This window comes from Rhagoletis zephyria, unplaced genomic scaffold, assembly GCF_001687245.7.
Source record: "Rhagoletis zephyria isolate East Lansing unplaced genomic scaffold, Rhagoletis_zephyria_1.1 Rzeph_scaffold_00989, whole genome shotgun sequence".
Taxonomy (NCBI): domain Eukaryota; kingdom Metazoa; phylum Arthropoda; class Insecta; order Diptera; family Tephritidae; genus Rhagoletis; species Rhagoletis zephyria.
The window spans coordinates 143039-150473 of NW_016158073.1; the positions used below are offsets into that span (position 1 = coordinate 143039).

At 34.9% G+C, this 7435-nt stretch overlaps 1 non-coding gene across 1 annotated transcript; it reads left to right on the top strand.

Annotated features, from left to right (window-relative positions):
• Positions 1–3476: 3476 nt before the first annotated feature.
• On the top strand, positions 3477–3549 carry TRNAR-ACG (transfer RNA arginine (anticodon ACG)). The gene has a single exon. It is a non-coding gene; the product is annotated as a tRNA-Arg (tRNA).
• The last annotated feature ends 3886 nt before the right edge of the window (positions 3550–7435 follow it).

Below are 7435 nucleotides of genomic sequence, written 5' to 3' on the forward strand. Positions count from 1 at the left end.
TCATGATAGGTCGATGCCACTTGCTACATTTAAGATAAACACACAATTGAAGAATTAACAGCTTGCACAGAAAGTGTGTTGGAATAGAAATACAAACGTTAAAATTAATTAATGCAAGTTTATTTTTGTTCCTCATAAGTGTTAAATTTAAAAGTTTTTCTGTGTTAAAGTTTGTAATAATATTTATAGAGTTTACACGCTTTGCTTTTCAAATGAACCCTGCGATTATTTTCATGGGGCGATGTTGCCACTGAAAAGAAAATTGTTTAGTTCCTTGTTAATGTAAGAGGGCGATATTTTTTCAAGATTGAAGTGCAATTTATGCTATTCAAAACTATAGCTCAATTTAACCTACACGATAATCGTTATTTTAATACAAATCGAAAAATCCATCTTCAGTGATGCCCTCGCATTGCTTTTAAAAGTGAAATATGAAAATTTTACGACCTAGGTATGTGAAAAATGGATTACTGTGCTAGAAGCAAGTACATTTAAATTGGTTACCAAATCGATGAAAACATAACTATTGGAAACTGATGGCAATACAATAAATAGTTTGCCAAAATAGCAACAATATCGTAGCAATTTTTACGAGATTTTTTAAATTTAATTTTAATAATAATAAAATTATAATTTGAAATGACATTTGGGCAAAAATTTACTTGTACAGCTTATCTGTTGGCATTGTAAAATTCTAGTAGGTATGATGTTAGGTATGATGTGTAGGTCAATTAGCACACAGCCCTATTGTACAATCAACGTTTTTTTTCATTAATTAAAGAAACTCTATGGGCTGGTTTCTCCAAGTCAACTTAACTTAGTTTAGCCACTTTTTGGACTTAAGTCAAAAGTTAGCCTACGTTTTACACAGCTTATTCTTGACTAAGTCAAGAAAATTGGCATAACTAACTAACTTAGTTTAGCCAATTTTTTAGACTAAGTCAAGAATAAGCCGTGTAAAAAGTAGGCTAACTTTTGACTTAAGTCCAAAAAATGGCTAGACTAAGTTGAGTTGGAGAAACCAGCCCTATGACTTAAAACTCGAGTTTGCCATTTCTTTGTTTTTTTGCGATTATTGGCGGCGAGAACACATAATCGAACGACACAAGATCACACAAGAACAAGAGAGCGAAAAAAGTTAATTTTTTTCAGCGGATTCTACGCCATCTTATTTCGCTGGAAAACGAAAGAAAAGTAAACAACGAAAAAAAAACCAAAACCAAAACTAACCAAATTTATTGTCAACCACTTTTAATATATAATTTAGCTAAAATTATTAATTAAAACGCTTTAATACGTGTTGCCGTGTTGAATTAACTCTTCTTGAGTTAAAAAAAAGTGAAAAGTAGTGGTGCTTGTGATGTAAACAAATGCTCAGCTGACGAACACGCTTTCGAAGTTTTCCTTTTTAAAAACCAGTTACAAATACAACGTCGCGTTCTTGCGTGATCTTGTATGTTTGGTTCATGGCGAGAACACTCCAGATGTACTTCTATGTGTGCTAAAAACATTCTCCAGTTTGTGATTTCATATAGTGCCAAGGGTGCTTCTGTGCTATCGTTTAATCGAAAAGTAGATACTATGCCTGTGGGTGCGGAACATTGATAAGTGTTAGCCCTACACGAAAAGGACTTTTTTCTGAGCTCTTCACTAACACACTAAAATGTACACCAATGCACAGAAAAACATTTGTAAAAATAACCTTAGGAAATACAATAAGTAGAAAATAGGCCTTTTAGCACTGCTGGTAAATTCCCCACGTGAGAAAGGGATTAATAGTCACATGCACACAAAAGAACAGGTAAGGGTTTTCATATAACCCACGAATTACAAATTAATATTCCATTGCTCGTTAGAATAAAAATTAGAAAAAAAAAAAATTTTGGATGTACCTTTTACGAAGAGCCCTCCTTACTCTGTTGTTCGAATCAATAGTAAATTTGTTTGAATTCGAACGATTGGTACTATAAAAGAGTTAGGCGTTCGAATAGAACTTCTTTTCGATTCGAACTACAGAGCAAGGGCCAGGCCTGGGCGACGCCGACTACGCAGTACCCTCGGGGTAACGTCGCGTGTTCTCATAAACGAAGTTAAAGGCGAAAATTAACCGAAAATTAATTACTATTTCTTAATAAATCACTTAAAGTTCAATACGCTGAATTTACACTTTATTTTCGCCTCCAAGTTCGTGTATATGAACACGCGATGCTACCCCGAGGGTCTGGCGCAGTCGGCGTCTCCCAGGCCTGCTCTTATGTAATAAAAATTATACATATACATAATTAAAACAATATCACAGACATTTTATATAGAACTGTTTTGTGTTGTTTACGAAACGCATTCTTATACTGGTAGGTATGCATTTGATCTGGTTCCATTTATGCAAGGATTATAAATATTTCACGTAGCGTGCAACAGAGCTGGGTAAATGGAATTACATTACAGATACATTCCTCCGTAACTGTAATTAGTAATCAATTCCTTCAGTCCACAGCAAAGGAATCGATTACATTTTCAGTTTCTTCGACAAGTATTTTTTTAATTTCGTTACAAGAATTGTGTTTTGTAATGTAATTATTTTCCAAGGTCTGAAAGTAGATTAAAATGTAATAAAATTTCTTGCAGATACCAATACCTGGAAATGCAAGAGTACTTTTGCTTTTTCAATTACTGAAACTGAAAGTTCATTCACGAATGGAAAAGTGGAATTTTGTGAATATTAAATAACAAATACATACATATCTATAAACTTAGCAAAATATCATAATATAAATCTTCAGTCTTATCTTAGGAGACCTTCATAACAAAATACAATTCCCTGAATTGAATTAAACAAAATAATTACTGCGTGGCGTATTAATATTTATATGAACAGTGTTATTGATCTTTGTACCACGATTTTGTTTTTTTATGTTTTAAAATTACTTTTAAGGAATTGAGAATATAATCAATACCTTTGCCGAGGAGTTAAGGAATTTTTTAGTAATTCCGATACCTTGTAATATGTAACTTAGCGTAATTTAACCATAAATTCATCATTTTACGACCCAGCGCTGCTTCCCATCAGCGTTTACACACATTGGCGCTCTTTATTATTTCCTTATCTTACCACTAAGGCGAATATGACTGACATTAAGTAAATACGTACAAACCTACTGGACGCAATGCGTTATCTATGTATGTATATATCTATTAAACGCTTATACGCAGAGCTCATTAACAAGATTACTTGAATGATAATTTGCACGCCTCAACAAGCACTGCTCACCAATAATATTTTTGGATATTTAGAGTAAGCACAGTGAATAACCCTAGTAACAACCAGTTTTAGGAAATTTTTAACACAACGGCATCACTATTTACAACACATGTTTTTATATAGCATAATTTTAGGGGTTGAAATAAAAACTATTATGCTGCTTCATTCTGCATGTGCACATCGATATAAGTCATGCATTTGACAAACGGTTTCCAACGGTCCTGTGGCGCAATGGATAACGCGTCTGACTACGGATCAGAAGATTCCAGGTTCGACTCCTGGCAGGATCGCAGGTAGTTTTTTTTTTCTTTTTTTCCAATTTATTTATTTATTATTTTTATATCTATACATATAATAAAATTGTAACAGGTCGATGTCTGTACATTATAGATATTAGAGAAAAATTAATGTGGGGGGTCTTTTTTAAAGCACCAGAAGCCAAATCAACCATTTTTAGAATTTTTGTCTGTCTGTCTGTCTGTCTGTCTGTCTGTCTGTCTGTCTGTCTGTATGTTTGTTCGCGCATCACTCGAAAACGAATGCATGGATTTGAATGCAGTTTTCACCGATGCATTGCTAGAGGTCTAACTTAAAATTTAGGAAAAAAAAAAATTAGAGAGTTGCCACCTGTTTGAAAATTGGAGTTTAAGTAAATTGATAAGAAAAAATTAATATTGCAATATGGGCGTCAAAAAAAAGAGAATGAAGAAGGCTTACAGCCAAAAATATTTTTTTAGAGTTGCCACCTGTTTAAAAATTTACATTAAATTAAATTATGTTTAAGTTATACGAATTTAGTTTTCAAATGTTTAAATGAAGCATGGGGTTAAGTTTTTCTGACGCCCTCATGCACGATCATGCGGTCTTGCATCTACCCTGAAATCAGTTCATAAATTTTACCACGAATTGTAAAAGTGGTGAATTAACAAGGAAAGATCACCGTAGGTATATCAACTGCTTCATTTGAAAGATACTTAAGAGATCACACTACTCATTTAGCTATGTACCGGAAAACTTTTCATCCTATGGGACAGCGAGGATTCTTGGCCTTCCTATAAAGAAAATGCACTTCTGTGCTCTTGAGTTTCCCTATAAGAACTTTTATTGGCATACGTAAGATCATACAAAAAGATTACGCATGATTGGCAGAGATCTCACAGGTGAAAATAAGACCATCAGTAAAGCTCATGACACCAAAAGGGATTGGTATTCCATATGGTATCACAGCGTTACTACTATTTGCCTATGTGTGAGGAGGATACTGCGCCTTAGTGGTTTCAACTTAAATCAAAAACTTTGACTTTACAGACTTATTTTGTTTTTAAACGCTCTTTTGCATTGGCTAACGCAAAAGCTCTTATTAGGCGCCGCGAAGTAAGCGGGCATTGGCTAGTATTTTATAAAAAATTTTGGATTTGCGTACATTTATACATAATCATAAGTCACATGAACTTGAAATTTGGTATGCAGACAGATTGTCGCTGAAAATCGGTACTTTTCAGGAGAGCAAAGAAACTGTTGTAAAAAATGTTGTTGTCATTAGGGAAAAGTGTGGGGTTCGAGACTATGTTAAAGCCTCTGCTTCTTAGAAGACTAGAAATTCGACGATTTGTCAACTTACGTATGATTCTAAACGCATGCGCAAGGTGTCGTAAATGAAAATGCATTTTTGCACATTCCATAGTTTGGCATGGTAGCGACGATATATATAAGAATGGGAGGTGTTTAGCGTAAAGAATATATAAATGAGTTTGTAAAAGGGGATAAATAGGTATTCATCTGTTCATGGGCGTAGCCAGGTAGGGCAGGGGGGTGCTCGAGCCCCCCCTAACCATCAAATTTTCCTTATATATGTATAAAATAGTACCCTGAAATGCCAGCTTAATAGGGTCAGCAACTTTTTTAGTTTCCCGCCCAGAAAGTTTAAATCCAATACTAACTGCTTACTCCTGCAAACTGTCATCTGTTCGTGGGCTACACTTAAATTTTGATCAAACTGTCCCACTTAGTTTGCGTCTGTGAGCCATAGAAAGCTGTCAAGCTCGTTAATTTTGAAGAATATAAAAAAGTTAATTTCTGGTGCTCACCAAGGAGTGACCTACTAACGTATATTGTATATAAAAACCTAAAAAAACGCCTTTTTTGGGAACATTAAGGAAGCCTATTAATGAGAAATGAATAAAAAAATTTAAAATGTACTGGGCTAAATTAATTCTGCTAAAAGAAAACTATGATGCGAAAAGACGCTTTTTGCAACGAGAAAAGTAATAATAATAATCGATTGGCGATTAGACATATAGTATGTTAGTGTTTGGCCGAGCTTCTCCTCCGATTTGTGGCGTGCGCCTTGATGTTGTTACACAAAGGGGAGGGACCTAAAGTTTTACGCCGATTCCGAACGGCGATTGTATTTTTATGAGTAGCTGTTTTTCATGGCAAAAATACACTCGGAGGTTTGCCATTGCCTGCCCAGGGGCGACCGCTGTTAAGAAAAAAATTTTCTATATTTTTTGCGATGTTGCCTTAACCACTGCTAACCGCTAAACAACAGCGGCCGCAAAGAACAGTATTTTTTGAAAAAAGTCACTGACTTATCTAACCACTTTAGTGATATAAAAAAAAATTATAAAACTAAAAAATATTATCAACAAAATTTGAATCAAATTATAGCAACTAAATGATAAGCATACCCATTAAGTTGTTTTCCTCTTCATTTGAAACCAATTTTAATTAATTTAAACTTTCTTTTCTTTTGTTTTAACTAATTTTTTTGATTTTTTTACAACCACGATTCATAATTTAAAGTGATACTTTACCTACTGTTGCGCAGTTTCCATCTCAAGAACTTTTTCACCACATTTATATTACGCACACAGCCTTGGTGCTCCTCTAGAAGGACGTATGTAAGTGTCACCTCCATCTGTGAAGGACGCCCTAACGCTATTCTCGTTCCTGGCCACACGCTCTTCGTTCACAGCACGTTTGAAAAATCACAATTAAATTGCAACAACGCAATAGCAATTCGTCATGTCGCACCAGTAAAAGTCAACAAATTAATCCCAACTACATAGCCATCCGGTCGTTTGGCCAATAAATGCAGTTAGTAGGGAAAATAAAACTGAAAGACACAAGCGAGTGTATAAAATATGGGTATCGCTTATAAAGTTGTTGTTGTAATTTGTAGTTTGAATGACAATTGCTGAAAGCGGGTGAACTAGCAAGGAAATGCAATCTATGTTCCTTTGCAAAGGACACCAATCCAAATGAGCCACTTCCGCCGATGCGCTCGTACAAGTACAAGCAGTTATTTACCCGCGGACCTCTACCAAGGCGAAATTGCTTGTCTTGCGCTGATGGATGCGTGCAATGACGCCTTAAAGCAGCGCACTATCTCACCGCGTATATCGCATCTTATTTACAACTATATTAGATGCGTTCCTTTCGATGCCACGCTTTGGTCGTCGGTCGTTGGGTAATGTAATGGCAGCAGTAAACAAGTCATTAAACATCTCACGCGCAATTTTCCCTTTTGAATATTTTCATTTATCTTCACTAAGTACGAGTAACTATATCGTTTTCTTTTACTTTTTATCTATTGCTTTGTTTGCTCCTTTCAATTTTTGCTTGACTGCGTAAACGCGTAGGGGAAAGTTCTCTTGGCGAAGGAAAGAATCTTAAGCATTCGTTTTGGCTCTATTGCAATGCAGTCAAATTAGTTATGAATGAGTGCTTCCTTCCTTCCTTATTTTTTGTGAATGTTCCGCAAGCGAAGTTACTGAAAAAATTTATTTATCTTCCTTTTTTTACGTTTTTTTTTTTGTATTTTCTCCGGCGGTTATTTAGCCCCTTCTGCTAGTGAAGGCATTAAAAGAAATTAGATTACATGTTTTAACCTTTAATTAAAGGTTAATTGAGTCATTTTCCTACTGGAAATTTTAGTGTTAGATTCATGTATGAAAATTACAATGTGCACCAAATTTCAAAAAGTTGGAGGTGATGGCTATCGGACCAACATCCTTTGATTAAGGTGTGTGAAATAATGAAAAAGTACCAAAGGATTTTAAAAAATGGGTTACCATTTCTTTTTTATCTCAATTTGAAGTTGACGAAATTAGCTCCCAATGAGAATGTATAATTTAAAACACACATTTTCCAAAGTTAACGGAGCGGAAAGGG